The sequence below is a fragment of the Saccostrea echinata genome, unplaced genomic scaffold (genome assembly GCF_033153115.1).
Source record: "Saccostrea echinata isolate AGI-Se365-2 ecotype Australia unplaced genomic scaffold, CSIRO_AGI_Sech_v1 ptg000005l, whole genome shotgun sequence".
NCBI lineage: Eukaryota > Metazoa > Mollusca > Bivalvia > Ostreida > Ostreidae > Saccostrea > Saccostrea echinata.
The window spans coordinates 1216607-1239168 of record NW_026889754.1 but is presented as its reverse complement, the minus strand read 5'-3'; positions in this window follow the sequence as shown (position 1 = coordinate 1239168).

Sequence of the window (22562 nt, the reverse complement as noted above, 5' to 3'; positions counted from 1 at the left end):
ACATGATTGTTCATATTTATATGGTAGCATCCTTGGATAGTGTAGATTCAAGTTTATTCAAATCATGACCCCCAGGGGTAGGCTGGGTCCACAATGGGAAATCAAAGTTTAACATAGGAATATATAGGAAAAATATTTAAAAATCTTCTTCTCAAGAACCACAGGGCCAGGAAAGATGAAACTCGTGTGGAAGCATCCTCTGGTAGTGTACATCCAAATTTGTTCAAATGATGACCCCCGGGGGCAGGATGGGGCCACAGTGGGGTATCAAAGTTTAACATAGGAGTGTAATATTCTTCCACTGAATATAATAAATAAGAAGTTCCACGTTTTATATATATTCATTAAAGCATGTGTCTACAGTGACGGTCGAAACTACAACTCATTAATTTCCCTAGTGCTACAGTGATATACAGTATTAATATGCGGGCTCATGTACAGCTGCATAATCAAATGCATCCTGTCTTTGTGGCCAGATTCTCACGGTCAGCTCATTCAGCAAATTAAACATATAAACATATCATAAACAGTTAGGAATGCGGATACCTACATGTAACACCTCCCCTATTAGATAAACAACTATCAAGACCAATTATTATCATTACTCAGAACTTTTTAACCGAAATGTTTTTGATATTGTTCTTTGTTTTCTTTTTTCCAATTATAATGTCCAAAATATTAAATTGTCACAACTGTACAATAGATTTTAATTTTAGAGGATTATTATGCCTCTTTACAACTCGCAAAACAATTAGCACTGAAAATCTTTCAGATATGCGTTTTATTCCTGGATCTAATTGGATAACGGCGCTCTTGAATTTCCGTGTTTGGAGTTACGTTCGGTGCGCGTTCTCGGATGTCACTTGGTTCAATTTCAGGTGTGGCTTCTGGGTGTGATTTGATTTTCGGCAAGAATATCTCAATCTCCGAGCTGTCCTAGTTTTCTCGTTTTCTGAGGTGATCTACATGTCTCCGAACAATGCAGTCATTGTTAAGTTTGACTCTGTATGATAACGATCCTGTTATTTCAAGTACGCTGCCTTGTAGCCAGGGATCGCCTTTGCGGAAGTTTTTTACAAAAACTTTTTCATTGATCTCGAATTTTCTTTGTTTACCATGCACATCATGATAGTTTTTCTGCCTGATTTGTTTTTCTTGAACTTTTCTCGTGATGTCTGGCATTACTAAATTTGATCTTGATCGTCATTTCCTTGTCATAAGCATTTCAGGTGGCGTTAGTCCTGTGGTTGACTGTGGTGTTATTTTATAATTCAGCAGAAATTTATACACTCTCTCTTGGATGGTTCCTCCTCTTATCTTTTTGATTGCTGTCTTAAAGGTCTGAACTGCCCGTTCTGCACATCCATTGCTTGAGGGGTGATAAGGTGAAGTTTTAATATGCCGAATTCCATTTCTGGCGGTAAACTGCTCAAATTCCTTACCTGTGAATGTTGGTCCATTATCGGAAACCATCACTTCGGGTAATCTATGAGTAGCAAATATGCCCTACAATTTTTCTAAGGTTGTGCGGGTAGTGATGTTTTTCATTACGATGACCTCGAGTCACTTTGAGTAAGCATCCATTACGATGAGAAACATATTATCCATAAATGGTCCCACAAAATCTCTATGTAACCTTGACCAAGGCTTACTTGGATATTCCCAAGGATGTAAGGTGCTAGAGCGGGGTTTTTCATGTTGACTTGACAGTCCTCACATTCCTTAACAGAGTTCTAGTTCACTGTCCATGTTGGGCCACCACACGTAGCTCCTGGCCAAACTCTTCATTCTGGTAATTCCAGGATGTCCCTCATGTAATTCATCTATCATGCATTTTCTGCCCGGACTTGGAACTACCACTCTATTAACCCATAATATACATCCGTCGTTGCTACTCAATTCCGTCCGACGTTCAAAATAAGGTCTACACTCCTCCTCCGTACATTTATCCGGCCAGCCATTAAGAATGAAATGTAGTACCTTTGACAGTACACACTCTCTTCGTGTCCACAATCTGATGTCATTACAGGTTACGGGTAACTCGTTGATGTGATATAGGATCATACTTGTGTCCAACGGCATAGGCGTTTCTGTTTCTTTTGTTTTTATTGGAAGTCGGCTCAGTCCATCAGCATTTCCATGGTTTCGTCCCAGGTAGGCTCAGTCCATCAGCATTTCCATGGTTTCATCCCTCTTTGTACACAATACGGTATTCATAACCTGCTAAGGTTAGAGCCCAGCGTTGAATTCTTGAAGCAGCCATTGATCGTATTTGCTAATCCTCACTAAACAACCCAATGAGTGGTTTGTGATCTGTTACAATGGTCACCGGTCGCCCAAATAAATACTGATAGAATTTCTTTATGCCAAATATGATTGACAAACTTTCCTTCTCCAGTTGAGAATAATTCCTCTCGGCCGCTGTCAAGGTACGTGATGCATAGGAAATGGGACGCTCACTTCCCTCCTCCATTTGATGAGATAGGACTGCTCCAATCCCGTACGGCGATGCATCACATGCAACTAACAATTTCTTGCATGGATCATAATGCACTAACACTTTGTCAGACTGCAGTAAGTCCTTAGATTTTTGAAATGCATCCTCTTGCTCCTTACCCCACATCCACTTTTGATTTTTCTGAAAAAGTTTGTGTAAAGGATTCAACGTTGTGGCTAAATCGGGTAAAAACCGATTGTAGTAGTTGAGCATTCCGACGTACGCTTTCAGCTCGGTAACTTTAGTCGGATTCGGTGCATTCTTAATTGCGGTCACCTTTTCCGCTACGAGGTAGATTCCTTGTTTGTATATCTTGTACCCAAGATACACAACTTCAGGTGCCATGAATACGCACTTACGTCGCTTGAGTCGAACTCCTGCATCCTGAATTCGTTTCAGAACATTTTCCAGATTTTCCAAATGTTCCTTAGCTGTACGGCCCGTGACTAGTATATCATCGACACGTATCAACAAATTCGGAATTCCTTGAAGCAGATTTTCCAGTATCCGCTGGAAAATCCCTGGACTTGATGACACTCCATATGGAAGGAAATTATACTGATATAATCCTTTATGGGTGTTCACAGTTACATATTTCTTGGATTCATCTTCCAGAAGAAGCTGATTATACGCTTGGTTCATGTCAAGCTTGGTGAATTCCTCGCCCTCTCCTAAGGTTGCAAATAAATCCTTCGTTTTTGGAATCGGATAATTATCCAGTTTTGACACTGCACTAACAGTCACTTTGTAATCTCCACAGATTCGTATGGATCCCTCTCCCTTCACTACCGGAACTATGGGAGCCGCCCATTCCGAAAATTTCACTGGCTCTATAATGTCACTTTTATGTAAACGGTCCAGTTCCTGCTCAACTTTTTCCTTAATAGCATACGGTACTGGCCTGACTTTGCAGTATCTAGGTTGCGCCGCTTGTTCAACATAGATTTTAGCCTTCATTCCCTTAACTGCTCCTATTTCATCTCGGAAAACATCCTCAAATTTCTCAAACATTTTCTTGAGCTCCTCGCTCTTGTTGAATTCCGATATAGAGAATATCTCGCTCCAATCCAGTTGAATCTCTCCCAACCAGTCCCGCCCCACAAGACTTGGTCCCCGGTTTCTAACTACGGTGATTGGTATGTTTACGGATTTTCACTTGTACTCTACCATGACTCTGCAGGTCCCCAAAACTGGAATCTCATCTCCAGTGAACGTTTTCAGTTTCGCCTTTGATTCCTGCAAATCTGGCGCACCAATAGCCTTGTAAGTCTCCTCACTAATGATTGACACTGAAGCTCCGGTATCTATTTCCATATTTGTCGTGCATCCATTAATTTTCACAGTAACTCTGTACGGCTTGACACTCATGCGGTTTTCCATATGAAACATGTCATATGCAAAATCACTGTCGGAATCATAGTTACTTGATTCGGCATACTGATCAAAAAAAAAATGTTTTTTGGTTTTGGTCCAAATTTCCTGCCAGAATCACCGTGTGACCTACACTTTCTCGCAATTTGACCCTTTTTCTTGCATTTGCGACACTTAGAATCTTTAAATCGACATTGCGATGGTGAATGACTCTCACCGCAACGATAGCACTTCTTGTTCTCTTGAACTGGGAATTTCCGTGTAGGTTTTGCGACTTTGTTGATGGCTGACGCAGCGGCACTAGCTTGGATATCCTTGGCGTTCCGTACAGCCTTTTCCATATCTGTTGCGATCTCCAGGGCTTCCTTGAAATTAAGCTTGGTTTCACTTAACAGCCGCCTCTGGATCCTGTCGGCGTTTATCCCTACCACCAGTCTGTCCCGCAGCATTGTCTCCAGTGTATCCCCGAACTTACAGTGTTCGGACAAGCTCCCGAGTTGAGCTACAAATTCTCTGACCGACTCGTCCTGTCTCCTCCCACGACTATTGAACTTATAACGGGAAATGATTTCCGATGGGTCTGGGTGTTTATGATCCTTGATCATTTTCGCTATGTCCAAATACCCTTTTTCACTAGGTTTGGTTGGCGCTAATAAGTCTCTTACCAGTTTGTATATATTTTTTCCCCATAACAGTAAGTAGTATATCCCGTTGTTTGCCTGCATCCGTGATATCATTGGCATTAAAGTAACTTTTTAGTCTCTCGATATATTGGATCCAGTCTTCACTTTCATCATACGAGGTTAATATTCCGTAAGTAGGCATGGTGAAAGTCACTTATAAACTTAGAGTTGATAGCAAACGTAAAAAAAAAGTTATCCTCGTCGCCAAATGTAATATTCTTCCACTGAATATAATAAATAGGAAGTTCCACGTTTTATTAAAGCATGTGTCTATAGTGACGGTCGAAACTACAACTCTAATTTAGAGCTACAGTGATATACAGTATTAACATTCGGGCTCATGTACAGCTGCATAATCAAATGCATCCTGTTAAACTGTCTGTGTGGCCAGATTCTCACGGTCAATTCATTCAGCAAATTAAACATATAAACATATAAAGAGTTAGGAATGCCGATACCTAACAAGGAGTTCATAGGAAAAATCTTCTCAAGAACAGCAATACCATGATTGGTGATAGTTATATGGAAGCATCCTCGGGTAGTGTAGATTCAAGTTTGTTCAAATCATGACCCCTGGGGCAAGGGTGGGGCCATAATGGGTGATTAAAGTTTTAAGAAGGATTACATAAAAAAAAATCTTTAAAATTCTTCTTCTCGAGAACAGCAAAGAAGTGATTGTTCATATTAATATGGAAGCATCCTCGAGTAGTGTAGATTTGAGTTTGCTCAAATCATAACCCCTGGGAATAGAGTGGGGCCACAATGGGTGATCAAGGTTTTACGTAGGAATACATTGGAAAAATCCTTAAAATTCTTTACAAGAACAAAAAAGCCACGATTGATCATCAATTTAAAAGCATCAAAAATGTAATGTAGTCTCCATGAGATAGAGGAGACATTAAAGTGGATCATAGTTATACAAAGGAATATAAAGGCTATATAAATAAAAGTTTTCATAAACAGCAAAGCCATTATGTATCATTAATTTAAAAGCATCTGTAGGAAATATAGATTTAAGTTCGTTGAAATACCCCCCTCCCCTGAACCCACTTTTATATTTAAACTTTTCAATACTTAATTTTGCTTTTACCTAGCCAGTTGCTCAGGTGAGCGATGTGGTCCCTGTGCCTCTTGTTTGATTTAATCATCCGTCATTTGCTGTGGAGACAAATTGACAATGCTTTCCCCCATAGTGGGTACCTCTTTGTATTAGTTTTCTAGTAAAATACCTAAAATTCTTAACCCTTATTTCACTGAACAGTTCCCTTTTACAGGATTTTCTCCTTCCTTTTGATGCTTCACTATCTATTCAGCAGTGGATAAACATGATTAATTACTGGAAAACATAGGCACATTATTCTGAGAATCTGCAGAATATAAATGAAAAGTTCTCCATGATAGCTTTTACAATGTACATGTATCATGAACTATGGATTTAGGTGATATTAGTGTCTTGGTTTTATTGTTTGTTGGCTAAAATATTCACCACTTTTAGCTCACCTTAATGGAAAGCTCCAGTGATCTTTTCTGATCACTTGTTGTCCATCATCTGTTCATCTGTCTGTTACCTTTTCACATTGCCAATATTTTCACTTGATCAATTTTAACAAAAGTTGATACAAACCATTTTGTGAGTAAAGGAAGGGTAAGCCTCTACCAGGGGGAGATAATCAAGAAAAGGCAAAAATAGAGCAGGGTCATTAGAAAATCTTATGAAGAAGCACAGGCCAGAAAAGCTTAAAACTATGAAAGCTTCTTCAGGAATTGCATATTCTAAAGTGTAAATCATGAATGGGAAATCAAGGTTTTACATAGGTATATCTAAGAAAAAAAAAATCTGTAAAATGTTTTTAAGAAAGAACAACATAACCATTATCAGTCATATAAATATGAAAGCATCCTGAAGTACTGAAAATTAAAATTCATTACAGTCATTTTAGTCATATTGATTGGATGCATCCTAAGGAAGTGCAGATTTAAGTTTGTTTAAATCATGACCCTCCATGGTAGGGTGGGGTCCCAATGCTAGTTAAACATACAGATTTGTAGGGAAAAAATTTAAAAAATCTTTTTATCATGAAGAGCAAACTCATGTTTAGTCATTTAAGAAATAAGATATCATTTTTAGAGTTTCATTGGGATATGACATGAAGTCGGTCACGTGATCAAATCCTATAACGCCCGAAACTCTAAACAAGAGGCCCATGGGCCACAACGCTCACCTGAGTTACGTTAGCCCTCCTGTTCTTTACTAGACCCCCCCCCCTTTTTGCAATACTTATTGCGGCCCGCCCTACCCCCGGGGGCCTTGATTTGAACAATTTAGAAGATTTTCAAAGATTTTGCCTATATACATGTATTTCAACTTTGATTCTCTATTGTGGCCCCGCCCTACCCCTGAGGACCATGATTTGAACAATTTAGAATCTACACTGCCCAAGGATGCTTCCACTTAAGTTTCAGCTTTTCTGGCCCAGTGGTTCTTAAGATGATTTTTTTAAAAAATTTGCCTATATATTTCAATGTGAAACTTTGATTCCCTATTGTGGCCCCGCCCTATCCCGAGGGGCCATGATTTGAGCAATTAAGAATCTACAGTACCCAAGGATGCTTCCACATAAGTTTCAGCTTTTCTGGCCCTGTGGTTCTTCGAGAAGATTTTTTTAATGACCTCACCCTATTCTTGTTTTTTCTTGATTATCTCCCCTTATAAGGGGGTTGGTCGTGTCATTTTAACAATTTAAACTCCCCTTCACCCAAGGATGCTCTGTACCAACTTTAGTTAAAATTTGTTCAGTGGTTCTTGAAACACCTTTTAAATCTTCTATTCTTGACAATGTATAAGATAATTGGTCATGGTCTGTGCTTTTGGATTGACCCAAAATGTAAAGATATGGCTTTTTTACTGTAGCCTGAACATCAATCGATCTGGAAACTTTTGGCAGTATTCTTGGTTTGTTAGAAATATGTAGGGATCGTACAGAGTAGACACCATGAATGATATATAACTGTGATTGAGAATGTCTGAGTGGTCATGCCATATCTTAAGGTGACGCGTTCTCTCTATTTTGATGAGATCTTCTTTTGTACCTTGATCTTTCATGTTATACTTTGAAGATTGTATGTGCTCGACTTCTTTGTCTGTCATCTGGTCATATTCTGTGTCCTAAGTTTCATTAACTCTATTTGGTCCTGAATCATGCTGTTCTGTATCTGTTTAAGTGGAATTTTTCGTCTATACAGAGCTTTGGGGGTTTCCTCTAGCTATCCTGTTGAACTTTGCTTGTTTCTGTTAAAAATCTTGGGAATAATTTTTCCCCCAATATACAAAGCATTGGTTTTAACTTTTTCTTAATGCCATCCTGAAGATGTCGGACAGGGCGTGATGTAGGAATTGTAACTTGGGAACAAAGTCTCATATTGGCTCTTCTGACTCTCTGGAAATAGTCTCTGCCACTGACCCTGACACTAGTATTGAATTTTATTGTGTCTTTTCAATTTTGTTCTGCAAGAGTTTTCATGACTTGACCTGCATTTTTGGGAATATTTCCATTCTAATTTCTAAGTCCAAATTTTAGGGCGAGACTTCTCCAAATTACTGTAGTACCAGGTTCAAGATGTTGCCAAAAATACAATGAATCTTTTTTTTTCAGTTGATAGTTCTTTGTTATACCATTGTGACTTTTCGGGGGGGTGGGGGGTAAACCTCTTTGATTTTGTTTGTTTGCTTTTCAGTTCTAACTTCGGCATTGTTTGGAGTTTCAAAGTAAGTGTCAAGGCGCTCTCTGTTCAGTTGACTGAATGATTTGCCAAAAAGTTGTTCAAATCATTTGAATTTTCCAATATAATTGTGTGCATTTTTTCTTTATTTACTTTTGTTTGTTTGACTTCTGTTAAATTGTAGTGTTTTGAAACTGTTGTTTTCATGGAAGTATTAAATTCTTTCTCCATTATAGGATCCAAAACTTTGATGAATTGTTCTGGTTTTGAAATTTTCAAGTTTTTCACCACTGTGACTTGCAAGAACTACAGTCAACCAAGTTATGCATTTTCTTTCCTTTTCAGATAGCATGCACCATTTTTGTAGACTAAAATGGTTAATGAACTGTGCATTGTCACCGTTTTTGTAGACCAAAATGGTTAATGAACTGTTCCTTCTCACCGTTTTTGTTTGCATTTTTCCAGGAGCTATTTTTGTTACATAATTCTGTAGTCTTGGGAGTTGTCGTTTAAAGATTATGTAAGGCACATGCATTTTGGAGTATTTAAACATGACTCTGTTGTAGAAATCATACCGCTTTGATGCCGTGTAAAGATTACTGAATTTTCCAAGATCAATAGATGCTGTTGGAGATGAACTATTGTTTTTTTTTTGGGGGGGGGGGCTATAGGAATTCAAAAAATCAATACTCTGGGAGTCTTTGCTATTTCTAGCTATAATTACTCTGGCAAAATTTAAAATTATTTTTTACCTCAAGGTGGTCGCCCGCGTGGCGCAGTGGTTAGAGCGTCTGCTCTAGAGTCGCAGCGTAAGGAGTTGATCCTTACGTCGCGGATTCGAATATCACTGTGGGAGGTGGAGACCGGTCCTTCGGATGAGACCGTATAAACCGAGGTCCCGTGTCGCAGTAGGTGCTGACACGAAAAAGATCCCTCACTGCTCAATGGCCGTAAGTGCCGAGTATAGGTTAAAATTTGCAGCTCTCCACCGGCAAGTGATGGGGTCTCCATATGAGTGAAAAATTTTCGAGAGGGACGTTAAAGAACATACAAACAAAGAAAACCTCAAGGTGACATTCTTCTCCGTGGCATGATGGCATATGTAATCTCGCACTTATGTGAGATTTAAAAAATATATTTTTGTCGTGTGTGTGTTTCAAACGATTTTTTTTTTGGTAAAATAATAACTTTTTACGGTACGTTAGCTATTTTGTAAGCGTATTGATATAAATATATAATTATCTGTATGAATGCAATGCATCAGATTCCCATGTCAGAGTAATTATTTTAAAAAGTAAAATCTCCCTAGTAAAATCTGATTTTCCAAAAAGCTTGTTTGTAATAATATTGCATTTTTTGGAATATATTTTACTAGCGCAGTATGGATATTTTGCGTGCAATTTGTTCTTAAATATTTTTTGAATACACTGGAAAAAAAAATTCCTCCTGTGTTATAAATTTGGTCAAAAATAGAGAGAAAATAAGCAAAGCTTAGCACATTGCCGTCCCTGATGAAAGAGCGGAAAATGGAGAGAGAAAAAAGAAGGGGTAAAGAAAGCTGATTACGAGGGAAATGTTTTATGTGAGCATGGTGTACTTTTCCATGCCTAGAAAAAAAGTTTTATTTGGAAAGCCGCTGTTGAGCAGAAAAAATGATAACGGGACTGGGTGTAGAGGGGTATCTTGCTTGAATATTGAAGAAAATATTTATTTATATGAATGATTTGTCTCGGTAACCAGTTATATGAGTACGTATAAAAAAAGAAAGTCTAAGAATGTGTGCAGAAGATTTATTCAAAAATATGGGGGGGGGGGGGTTCCATGGTAATATATTATTTATGTTTCGAAAACCGGCGCCAAGGAAAACTTTATGTATCAATATATTAGATTGATCTACCCTTGAATCTGGTGCATGTAAGCGTTTTAGTGCTGTAAACATGTGTATACTTAGTAAACGGCTCCAGTGCAAGGGCATACACGTGATAAGGTTAGCTGGTTTTTTGATATCTGTCTAATGCATACCTATTGTACATAAAAAGTGCTGGGAGCTTGAAATCTTCGTTAAAATGGCGATGATAATTAAGCTCTCGGCACTTTCTGAATACAGTTAGGTCTACTCTACACGATGACACATTTTAAAAAAAAAATGGGTAGGTTAAGCCCTTGCACTGGGCAGGTTAAAGAAAGTCAGATTTGGTCACCTATTTGTAGACGAAACACGTGACTGGGTGTCCCCGAGATAGCAAAATATATGCTTGTGCATTAAGAAACACCCAGCATTCTAATATAAATATCTGGTTCCAGGTTTGTTTAGATAACTACAAAATAAACGAAAATTTAATGTCACACAGTTTATACTTGTTGAATTCCACACTTTTCCATATATCCTTCCTTAACGTAGCTGAGTAATTACAAGATTGTTAAAAACTCTTGTTTATATCTTATTTGATTTCATCTTTTAACAGCTGTTCATGTTTTTTTTTTTATACACACGTATTCATATCTCTAATGTCGCTCAGTATGACATACTATACACCGCATCAAATACTCTCCGTGTGATGTTTATAACGTATCCTATTCGAAGACATTTTTACGTGTTCCTTGATTTATAATTGTATTATTAAATGAAGTAACATTATATTCAAACCAATCACATATATACGTACATTGTATCAATTATTTATTCTTAAATTTATATTTTATTACATCGGTTAATACTTCATAAAAACAAAAACGACCTGTGGTGTGATCCGCCCCTTTACCCTCATTATGTGCGATGACTTATCGGACTGGAGCCCGTTCCATGACGTCATCGGTGTGCAAATTTTGATCCCTCACACTATACTACTGTTAATCTCAAGAGAGAGACTTTGAGATGCCAGGACGCTGAATTATGACCTGGAATATATGGAAGAAGAAGACAGGAGACGTTTGCATTGACTGTTTAAATTTTATCTAATACTGCTTAATTTCATGCATAAAGTTTTTGGAGCAGGTCAAATTCTAATTAACTATACCCAAACAAAAATTTACTACAGTTAACTTTAGTTAACTATAGTAAATACTTTGATTTACTCTGGAACTTGAGTCTAGAACTTTACTGAGGATTTAGAGCCTTAATATTTCTTTAATTATATACCAATGATGTAATGTTTTGATAAAATATGAAAATATACAAGAAATACGTCTTATTAATTATATCAAGAAATTACTTGTATGAATTAAAAAAATTAAATATATCGATCTGAAATTCATCGTAATTATACTTTGATTTGCTATAGTGAAAACTTTGATTTACTGTAGTCAACTATAGTAAACTATAATTAACTATAGTACTTTTTGTTAAGGTAAGTCGTACTTCAACTTAATTTGCATGGATATTTGTCTTGGGATGCACACTAACTAAAAGGAAAAAAATCTGAAATTTGCCTAATATTTGTAGACAACATTCGTCGAGGTGGTCTTCGTAATCTTTGATTACCTATGTTTTTTAAGTTGTGACGGAATTTTTCGATTATAAAACAATCATTTCCTGTTAAATTTAGGCCCGCCATCTTTTTTTGTTTAAATGTTCAAGTTAACCTGTAAAATAGACCATGAAGTTTAAAAATGATGACCAACATGCATCTGAGCAGCGACGTAGAATGCAGCAGAGGAGAAATCAGGCCACAGAACAGAGCAACATATCTATAAAATGTACAGAAGAGAGCAACATTTCTATAAAATGTCCAAATCAAATAGAATCCAAAGAGCAAAGCCTATTTCAAACGTCCAAATCGAATAGAAAATGAAGAAAATGCACGTGAAATAAACATGTTAAAGAGAAACGGACAAAAAAAATTAAATGAACAAAAGTTGAAGTATGAATACCATTATTTAAGCTCCGTAAAGTAGATACAGATGAGAGGGTAAATTCTGTCAAATAGCAAAATTGAGTTTTAGTTCAAGGTTGTTCTCACCAGGGAAATAAGATTTGGAAGAAAAAGTGGAAAACAATGTGTAGTAACATTTTTTCAGCAGTAGCTCATAGATATAGATAAATGGAATCAAGTATATCTGGATAATGTCTAAATAAAAGGAATTGAGATTTAAAATTGGATTCATGGGACAAATGAAATTTGTTAATGTCCGATTGAAATATCAGGAAGCATTAAGCAAATTGGAAAAAAGACTCGTCTATCACTAGATCTGGCAGTACAGAAATCACTTATAGACACTGATGCTTGTGTCATAACTGCCATTGATAAAACATTTATGGTAATAGAATGTAACCATGACAAGTATATGTTTGATTCTCACTCAAGAAATAGAATTTTTGGTAGATGGAATTGGGAAGAGTTGATTGATTTATTGTTTATTGTTTAACGTGAGTCAGCGGGAAGAGTTTATTGATGGACTTTGAAGCTTGATTACTGTTCGTTAATTATTTCTATACATGTCATAGAAAAACAGATAGAGATTCTATCAGATGACAAATGGAAAAACTTAGCATTGAGACTTCTGCCTGGAAAAACGTCGGAAACTTTTATTTCCTCTTCCAATACCAGCAACGAACGATCGCGCCTGTTTAGTCCTTATCATTGTGCTGCAGGAAAACTCGGGAAAAAGATGCGCAAAAAGGAAAGGTTTATCATGAACAGAAACACTTTTTGTCTGGTCCAAAGACGTTCCTGCTGGTAGTAAATTTCCACGGAGAAGAGGCGAAAGGTTTTGGGGACCCAGGTGAGAGTTTTTGGCGGTTGTGACCGGTGGGCAGGGGATGCTCACTCCTACTCGCATAGCGACAATTTTCCACGTTGCAGTGATAAATTCCCCTTTGTTCCTCATGGTGTTCTTTCCAGTGTCCTTTACAGGATAGTTAGACTGCCAGCTGGTGCAATGGTCTGCGGGGCATCTGCCTGTGGAGAGGTGTTCAATTGGAATTATCATTGTCTAGAATTCATATGACTTTTAGGGCTTCTTGACTATGCGTCACTTGTGACATCCCTGCAACATGTAAATATGGCTTTCAGTCTCATGCAGCATCTTAGGCTTTCACAATGAAATATATGGAGATTACAAACTGTATTCAAGCTCAAATTTCCATTACACATTACAAAATAGGTGCAGAGCAAAAACGGACCTCGAAAACATCAGAGGTGGGATCAGGTGTCATGGAGGAGTGAGCATCCCCTGCCTACCAGTCACATCCGCCGTGTGCTCCTTGTCATGATCGGGAAATAACGGAAAAATCCGTCGACAATTCAGTGTGTAAATAATGGCCTAACAATTTGTATGAAAAACGTCAGTCAGCATTTGACGCAATGATGAATTGTATTTGCTGACAAGGTCATTGTATCGACCACAGAACTTACGAAATGATGTCTTTTAACGAGACTGCTGATATTCTTGTTTCATCAACTTGTTTGTCAATAATTTACCTCGTTTTAGAAATTGTACATACGTAGAGCATGCTCTTGCGTATCGAATCAACTGAGAGATATAAACCCCGTATGCAGGTGATGAAGGTATATTGCTGCATAAGTAAGGGAAGTTGACGATTGAAAATTTAAAGTCATCACGTTTATCATAAAGCTTGGTTGTTAGATTACCATTAACGTCTTTTTCAAGTAAAATATCCAAATATGAAACAGATGTGTCAGATTCTGTGGTATCTTTTATCTCAAGTTCACCAGGATATATCGTATCGACATAAGAATGGAAATAACCATTGTTAATTGACAATACGTCGTCGATATATTTAAATGTCGATTTGAAGGCCACAGCAAGTGTTTTCTTCTTTTCACGTATAAGATTTTGGACAAATTCTGCTTCACATGAATATTAAAAAAAGGTTTGCTAATTCAAAATGTTCAAATTACAAGAAGCATTTTTACAGGTTGCAGATATCTCAAACTCAAGGCAAAAGAAAAACCCAATTCTTTTGACAAAAAGGGATCCAAGAGGATCATGTGGGAATTAAAACTCTCCGTTGCCCCTATCAGAAGACCAAACCCGCCTCTAATTTGAGTTCAAGTAACTTCGAAAGTAACTTCGTCATATTTTTGGCATAATAAAAAAACTAGACACTAACACATGTATATATTTATTTTGCCACTTTTTGAAGTGACTTTGAGACCACTCCCTTTGCCCAAGGACGATGTCTTGAACATTTTAAATCTACTACAGGTGACGACAGGGGGATGTCAAGGTGAGCAGGGACAACGACAACGACAGGGAGTGAACAGGATAGGATAGTCAGGGACAACGACAGGGGATCATAGGAGAATGTCAGTGAGCGACAGGAAAATGCCAGGGAGTGACGGGAAGGGCAGGGGGGGGGATTTTTTGGAATCTAAGGGGGGAGATTAATTCAGTAGTGTAAATGAAATGTTTTTTCCTTTCAATTATTTCCGATCATTTAGTGTATTCGTATAATTTTTAATATATTTAAGATGACCTGTTTTTAATTCTTACAGGACCTGTTTACCCATATTGTTGTCTCTCAGTATTTTCTATTAGATTTGTCAGTGAGATTTGGCATTTGCCCGTAAGATTTCACTATCCATCGATTTTACATACAGTGTATATTACTTGTGAATACCAAAAGATGGTTTAATAACAAGGAAAAACATCATACTTTGCTTTCTTTTGAGAGATTTCTATCATTTTTAGATCACCGCGTTTTGGCAACCCGATATCACCGAAGTGCTTGAAATCTTTCTCCTTTTTCAGCGATTAAAAAGCGTCAAACTGAGAAAGATCATAGCGAAAACTAACTGCGAACGGATTTCCCGATTTCCGTTTTTTCATAAAAGCAAAGCGTGAGACGTATTTTGGACTCAAATCCGTACAAAATGCGGCGAAATCATAAGAGTAAACAGGTCTGCTCTTAGAACGAGGCGCTAATGTTAACACAGATTACGAGGTTGTTCACCGTCATTACTGTACAGACCGATGCTATAGTCTTCAACGAGTATGTATTTATGTATTTCAGCATGTGAATTATGGCAAGCTTTAAGTTAATTATTTTTTAGTATATTTAAGAAAAGATAAATTACCCTGTACATAGTATTTTTTTGTACATAGTATTTTTTTTCTGGGCCATTGTCTGAAGTAGGAAACATATCTTTTAAGCAATGGTTATATCTGTAGACACCGTCAAAAATAGGTGAATGATATAGCTCTGAAGATATTTCAGCAAAGATTTGAAGAATCTCCAACAGCATCTGCAGAATAATCATGGGATCCAAAGACAAGGCACAATCATCTTCCAGAATGTGAAAACAAGGTGGAAGAAAAACATGCATTATCATCATCATGGATGAAATATAGAACACCAAAAAGATGCTCTGTTGAGTAATGCAAGAAATATGGCACCCTTTTGAAAGATCACAAGAAACATTTAAGATCTGTGCATAATGTTAACAGTCCTGCATACAATTCTGTGTATGATAATTAAGTTTCAAAAAATAATGATTAAATTGGTTCAATATAAGTCATAGGACATAAATGATTCTATCCCCCACTTCAGCAAAAGTAAGTTGACCTTAGATCTCTTATCAATCTTACCACAGGAAGTTTTTCTTTTTTTTTTCGACAACCCTTCTAGACTTTCTCCCTTTAAGCCTTGTTTTTGGATCTTCTTGGTTCTTATGAGTTGCCCAGTTCTGTGTCTATGTTTTCTTTATCATCCTTATCACCATTTAATCGCCTTTTTGGCATCACTGCTTTTCTTTTGTCTTTTTTTTTGTCACCATTACCTCTGTATATTCCTTCATTGTCTCTTTATTCTCCTTCGTCACCTCTTCAATTTCCTTTCCTGCATTTGCATCTTGTTTCGTCTCCACCAAAGTAGTCTTCTTTGACTGATAGGCAGATACATAATCAGAATTCAGGCAAGTTTCAAATATTCCTTTCACACAGTTTGTACAAAAACAAGATAGGTTCCTCACTTTGATCAAGTATGGTTCTGTTGTGTTTTCAATATTTTAAATGTATTCTCAAGTATAAAAGATTGCAATTAAGTAATCTTGGTGAGTTTTTGTTCATTCAAAGTGATGACTATAGGGTCACTGTCCACTAGTCCAAAGGTTCTCTAGTCCGACGGTCCACTTGTCCGAAGGTGTTCTAATCCGAGTTCCCACTTGTCCGAAGGTTCTCTAGTCCAAAGGCCCACTAGTCCAAAGGTTTACTATTCAGAATACCCAATAAAATTCGTACTAAGTTAAACGATTCAACGTGTCCCGCTCTATGCAACTGTTCTATATTGTCCCTGAAGTTTGGGGTTGAAATTCGGACAACAAAATACTAAGACTAAATATCATTAATAGAAATTTGAAACTTCCTTCTTATATTCATATTCCCGCATCTTAACCCTTTTTTCTCCATTGTTGACCGGTCAAGTTGGCCTTGTAGCAGGGCGCTCGCTTTGTGATCGGGAGGCATGGGTTTGATTCTGTGATGCGTCAATTCTAAGTCGTTCGAACTCACGACCTCCCAATCAGAGACCGAGCGCTCTACCGACTGAGTTACCGTGAACGGTTAGAAGATAGTTATTCCCATTCTAATGCAATCTATGGATTCTGTTTGTTGTTTACGTCTTATTTTGTTGAGTTTCGTTATATGAAATACGTCAGGAGCTTTGTGTTTTTGCGTCGCTCTATTATGACGTCACAATGAAAAGCTTTCACTCTCGTTAAGGTCAAGATCTAGTAAATGAAAGGTGCCTACAGATTCTCATATTTTAGAAACGAGTTCTTTTAATGATCCTTTACAAATACAGCTTGGTAAATTAAGATGATTCGGGACATAATTTTTAGGTAAACTCAACGAAAAGACATTTTTTAAGCAGTCATTTTCAATGAAATATGAAGAAAGTCAGGTATAAATTTCAGTTTTTTTTCCATCTCAGAAAAAGGAAATGTATCAGTATTGCCCACAGTCTCTCACAATATGATTTTTCGTATCTTCTTGACCTCTACTTTAAAATGATATTAAATTGAATGTAGGTATCGGGGTTACTTTTGACATGATTTCAAATTGAATTCCATTAAATGCTTCATTTTCTACAAAATTCTATTACAGCCGTAAAATACGGGAAAAAGTAAGTTTAAATTCATTGTGACGTCATTATAGATCTCGCATCAAAAAGATAGTCTAAACTCATTTTCTAGATCTTGACCTTAATGCTCGTTTTACTGCTTCAAACATCAGTGCATTAGCCAATCAAAACGCTTACGCGTCGCCAGTAAAACTCGGTTTGCGACCGTTAAATGAGCATTAACGGTCGCAAATACCAAATTAGAAGATAGTTTTTCCCTAATTCCTGGTGTTCTCTTAATTCCTGTCTGAATTCTTTTGATTTGTTTGCAGATTCCCTAATAATTTCTCTGATTTTTTTTCGAAATCATTCAGATACTTAAGGTTTGGTTTTGTATAAACAAATATTATAAGGAATGGAAAAATCATGGAAATCCTTGTATCTAGGTTGACATGACTTTTTTTGCACTCTAAACTGTTTATGATAATTGACGGGCGTATCATGCTGCGATTGGTCACTTTATTTAGTTTCTCCCTGATCTCTTTACAACTTTAATCTTCTTCATTTATATTTGCATCATTATTTTGATTTACATTTTCTTTGTCAATCAGAAATATTGGTTAAGTATATACAATTGACAAAATGTTAACAATTTCAATAAACCTACCAGAGGAATACAGTCTACATTCCTTGTAGTCACTTGATATGCTCTATCATCCTTGAGTTAGTACGGGTTTCTCAAAAGAACAGAGATATATAGAACATTCTGTTAAAACATTATTAATTCAACAGAATGTCAGAGGATTACATTGGAGACATTTTTTGGTTTACAATATGATAAAATATACTTGGAATAATAAAAGTACATTTCTTAACCTTTAAATACTTTCTCAACTGCATCAGTTTCCCTTTCGTCATAGTCTGTCATAAAATTCATACGAATCCATCTTGGATTTCATTCCTTAATTCTGTTCAAGCCCTCCTAAAATGATTTTTTTAGTTTTCGTTGAAATAACAAAAGGAACTACATGCGGAATGCCTAACATTAGTTTGCACACAAATAAAAAAGAGCGGGAGAGCATAGTTTGAGGTCGTCTATGTGGCACCCTTGATGCAAATGTCTCTGCCAGGCGGTCTGGAGAACAAATAGGAAGTTCTCTAAATGTCTCAAGGGGTAGTGGCATCATATTTGTTTGTAAAATATAATACATACAATGGAAACTTCTTTACTATTTTATCGGAAGCAAATTGGTTGGAAAATTTTGATAAAGTCCCAAGAAAGAAGTTGTCCTCAGGATTACTTTCCTGCCAGGTCTCCAACAAAATTTCGAGGCTCAGCTGGTCATCTTTGGAAAACCTAGAAGCATTAATGATCTAACATCAGAAAATGGGATTCAGTTGATTACATACTACAGTTAGATGTCATGCAGTTTTGTAACGTGAAGTGTTTAAATTGTTATAAAAGAATGAAAGGAATGAAATAGATAATCATAGTTTCATAAAAGTTCAATCATTTTTAGCGAGGTTATTTTAAAATCAATTTCCTCTAATCGAAGACTCGAGGGCTCTTAGATTTTTTACCGCCCGTCCTTGATTTTGTTTGTACACAACGATTTAACAATTATCGCCAAGAACTCTCACCTTTGCCTCCATAATCCTCTGCTTGTTCGCCGTGGAAATTTACTTCCAGCGGGACGCGTAAAATCTCAGCTTAACTCAGTTCTGCAAATACATCCAATATCGTCAGCCGGCTTATAAAGACACTGGCTGTGTATCCTTCGATTATAAAAGATTCATGTTTTACATCAAGCTCTCTGTCTTGAATGAAAATTTTCTGGTAGTATTTTAAAATTTCAGTGGGTTCTGATTGATTGATATTGTTTAACTCCGAGTCGGCAATATTTCAGCCATATTTCTGAGAAGAAAAGTTATGTTCAGGTTTGATAGATATTTTGGGATTCTCTGGCGGCCCACAGCGAGCCTACTCTTCATCGAAAACCAGAGAAACGATCTTTTACGTGTCATGGGGGTTGTTATCCTTGACACGGGGCACCGTTTTACGTCCCATCCGAAGGACTTTAATTTTAAAAATATGTAAACATTTAAATTATAATTACAACAAAAGTTTTCTATTTAAAATCTGTATATATACAAATCTTGCTATAAAAATCAGTTTCTTGCAAGTGTTGTAAAATTGTACTAGGACTAACATTTGTAAAAAAAAAAATCATGCATAGTTTGCACATTATAAAAAAAAAAGTTTATTTCGAACAGGCGAAAAATCAGAACATTGTAGAAGAATATGGTTCTGAAGTCTGTACCATTCTGAAAATGATGGAAATGAATTTAAACAATTTCAACACATACGTACTTATTCATTACATTTCAACGTTTGATTTTACTCATTGCAATGTTTTTTTCAGCAGGTGCTAATGCTACTCCACTCCCGTCATTCTCTTCCGATTTACCAGAATTTGAATGGATGAGTACAAAAATGCTCTAGATCTTTAAGCTGCTTCTGGGAGGAAAGAACACACTATACAGAGATGGCGTTTATAATGTTCAGAGGTTATTGTCAAATCACGTACAAGTGAGTTCTCTTGAAGCTGACTGAGTAAATCGTAAAGTCGTCAGATTTCTGTTCTGCTCATACTTGTTTACGGACGTTATAAATCTGTTATAAAGGACTTTCATGAAGAAGATAAGTTTTTAAAAAAATAATACGCAATTTCAATTCATTTCCAAAATAGGATTGATCTATTTCTGGTGAGATTGTTAATATAAAATAATTGACAATGTCCTCATCTACCGTGTAAGACTAAATGTATGTTATATACCTGTCAAATGAAATAGACTCAACTAGTCTTTCAAAATTCTCTTCTTTCATCTCTTCTTCGATCATCTACAAATAATTTTTATGTGGGAACATTAATTCATTGAAATTTCTTTGATTTTATTAAATATATCTTTTAGGTTTCCAAAAAAAAATAATCATAATATTTTTAAGGTTGGTTAACTTTGATAGGAGGTATATATCCCATTGCTATTAATGGATATGATTTCTACATAATTGTAATTTCTTTAATTTGAATCAGAATGGTAGTGAATTATTAAAGCTTGGTAATTATTGTTATAGAATTATATTAGAATTAGAATTATCATTTTAGAATTTAAGACGATGACAAATGATTTTTTTTTGTTTTTATTAAAAAACAATTACTTCTTTAAACGAAAAAAAAAAAAAAAAAAAAAAAAAACGGGCTTAAATTAATGCCTCAACAATAACAAAACTCATTCTTAACAGAATAACAATTATTTATTTAAAATTGTTTATTTTACCTTAAAGGTTGTTGAGGGAGTTGAGCAGTAGGCCCTGTGGCCGCTAAATTCGTTCGTGGTCTTGAGGGCTACAATATTGTATATTGCTCCCATAGTTATGTTCGAGTGCTCTGCCCTTTCTCCCCGAAGGATCAGGAGGGCAGAGCGACCCTCCATGGATAGTTGTACTTCTTTTCGGGAAGTGTCGCTTTTTTGCAAGGTCCCCAATCTGATTAAAATAATGTCTGCATTAATATTGAATCTATTAAGAAAAAGAAGAAAACTCTATTATTCTTGTATTCACACAATGTTTTACTCTCATATATAGCTAGGGTTTATAGCCTTACACTTATTTACTTTTTTATTTTGCTTTACATAATGGAATTTCAAGGTAACTTTAAAAAAATTGTGTATATTTTTTTCTCTTTCATATTGACTGTAAAACTGCCCACACAAAAAAATTATCTAGGTCTTTGTTTGGATTGATCACAATGTCTTGCAATTTATTGTTGTTTTCTTTAATTTTTTTAACAGTTTGTTTTTGCTTTTCTGTTGAATTTTCATCTAAATGCGCAAGGGCATATCCTATCTATTTTGTTTTTAAATTTGACATTATTGCTAGTCCATTTAATGCTGTAAATGGAAAAACTGCACAAATGTTGAGATTTACAGGATTAACTAACTGTAGGTCTTTTTCTTTTTATTAATGCTTCAACATTATTTGCTCTACGCAGATTTCTTCTGCATTTTCTCTGCAATATTCCAAGTGACAAGAATTCGTCTCTATCGTCCGGGTCCGACATTTTACAAACACACGTGTGTTAAAAATAAAAATAAAACATCCCTTTAAACAACCATTACTACGTTCTTCGTGAGTTTTAAAAGTAACTTTATTATCTCTTTGGACTTCGTCTTAGAGACGTTAAGATCTGAAAAAAATACAAACCCGAATCAGGGATGCAAACGTGCGTATTTGTTGTGCTCGCTCTAGAAAAAGAATAATATTAACACGTGGACTGTCGTCTTTGTACACATAGATGACACTGGAAATATTGACTGATGAACTGTTAAATGAGTTTTGAAGTAATAAACTGTTACACAACAATTACACTATATTTCAATACAAAAAAGGCTATATTGTTGCGACTTTGATTTTCGATGTTGTTTCCAGAAGAAGTTTTAATCTGTTGATATAAGTTGATGCAGTGGGATAAATGTTTTCCTAAAAGTCTATACTGGGATTCATGGCAAAGCCTACTGGGAGGTTGCTGTCGACCCAAATAAAATTTCATAATCTTTCCCACGCTGACATCGCCACGTCTGTCAGCTAAAGGATAAAAAGAACAGTAGGTCAATTTAACTTTACCCTAAGCTTGTATATTAAATGTCTTCATTGAAAATTATCTTAGTAACAACTGAATTAATTCGTTGCATACCATAGACTTCCCTAACATATTTCAAAAAGGTCTCGTACGCATTTTTCTTCGTTCAGAGGTTTATTCGATCCTTCCTCCGAGAATATCACTGTCAATGTAGACAGCAGCTTATTAACTGTCAGTTCATTGGTTGAATTGCTGGGCTTGAACATATATTCGTTGTGGTGACGATATTTATAAACTGTTTGGAATAGAATAGAACAGAATGATTGATTTACTTATTACTAAAATGAAATAACATGTGCTAATAATGGCGCCCAAACAAACCTAGTGATATAAAAGCAATTGAGCAAATGCTTCATTAAAAATGTCTGCTTCTAGTAAGTTTAAGACATGTTGGGTTGGCAGCTATAGGATTCCAGATTCTTGACAAACCTTGAATTCCCACACTTTATGAAAACTAAATATAAAACTACAGAGATATCTTGTCACACTATATTAGAAATGTTATTTTTTAGCTCATCTTGACAAAGTGCAGATCAGCTTGTATCTTACCCCAAGTAAGAGTACGTTCA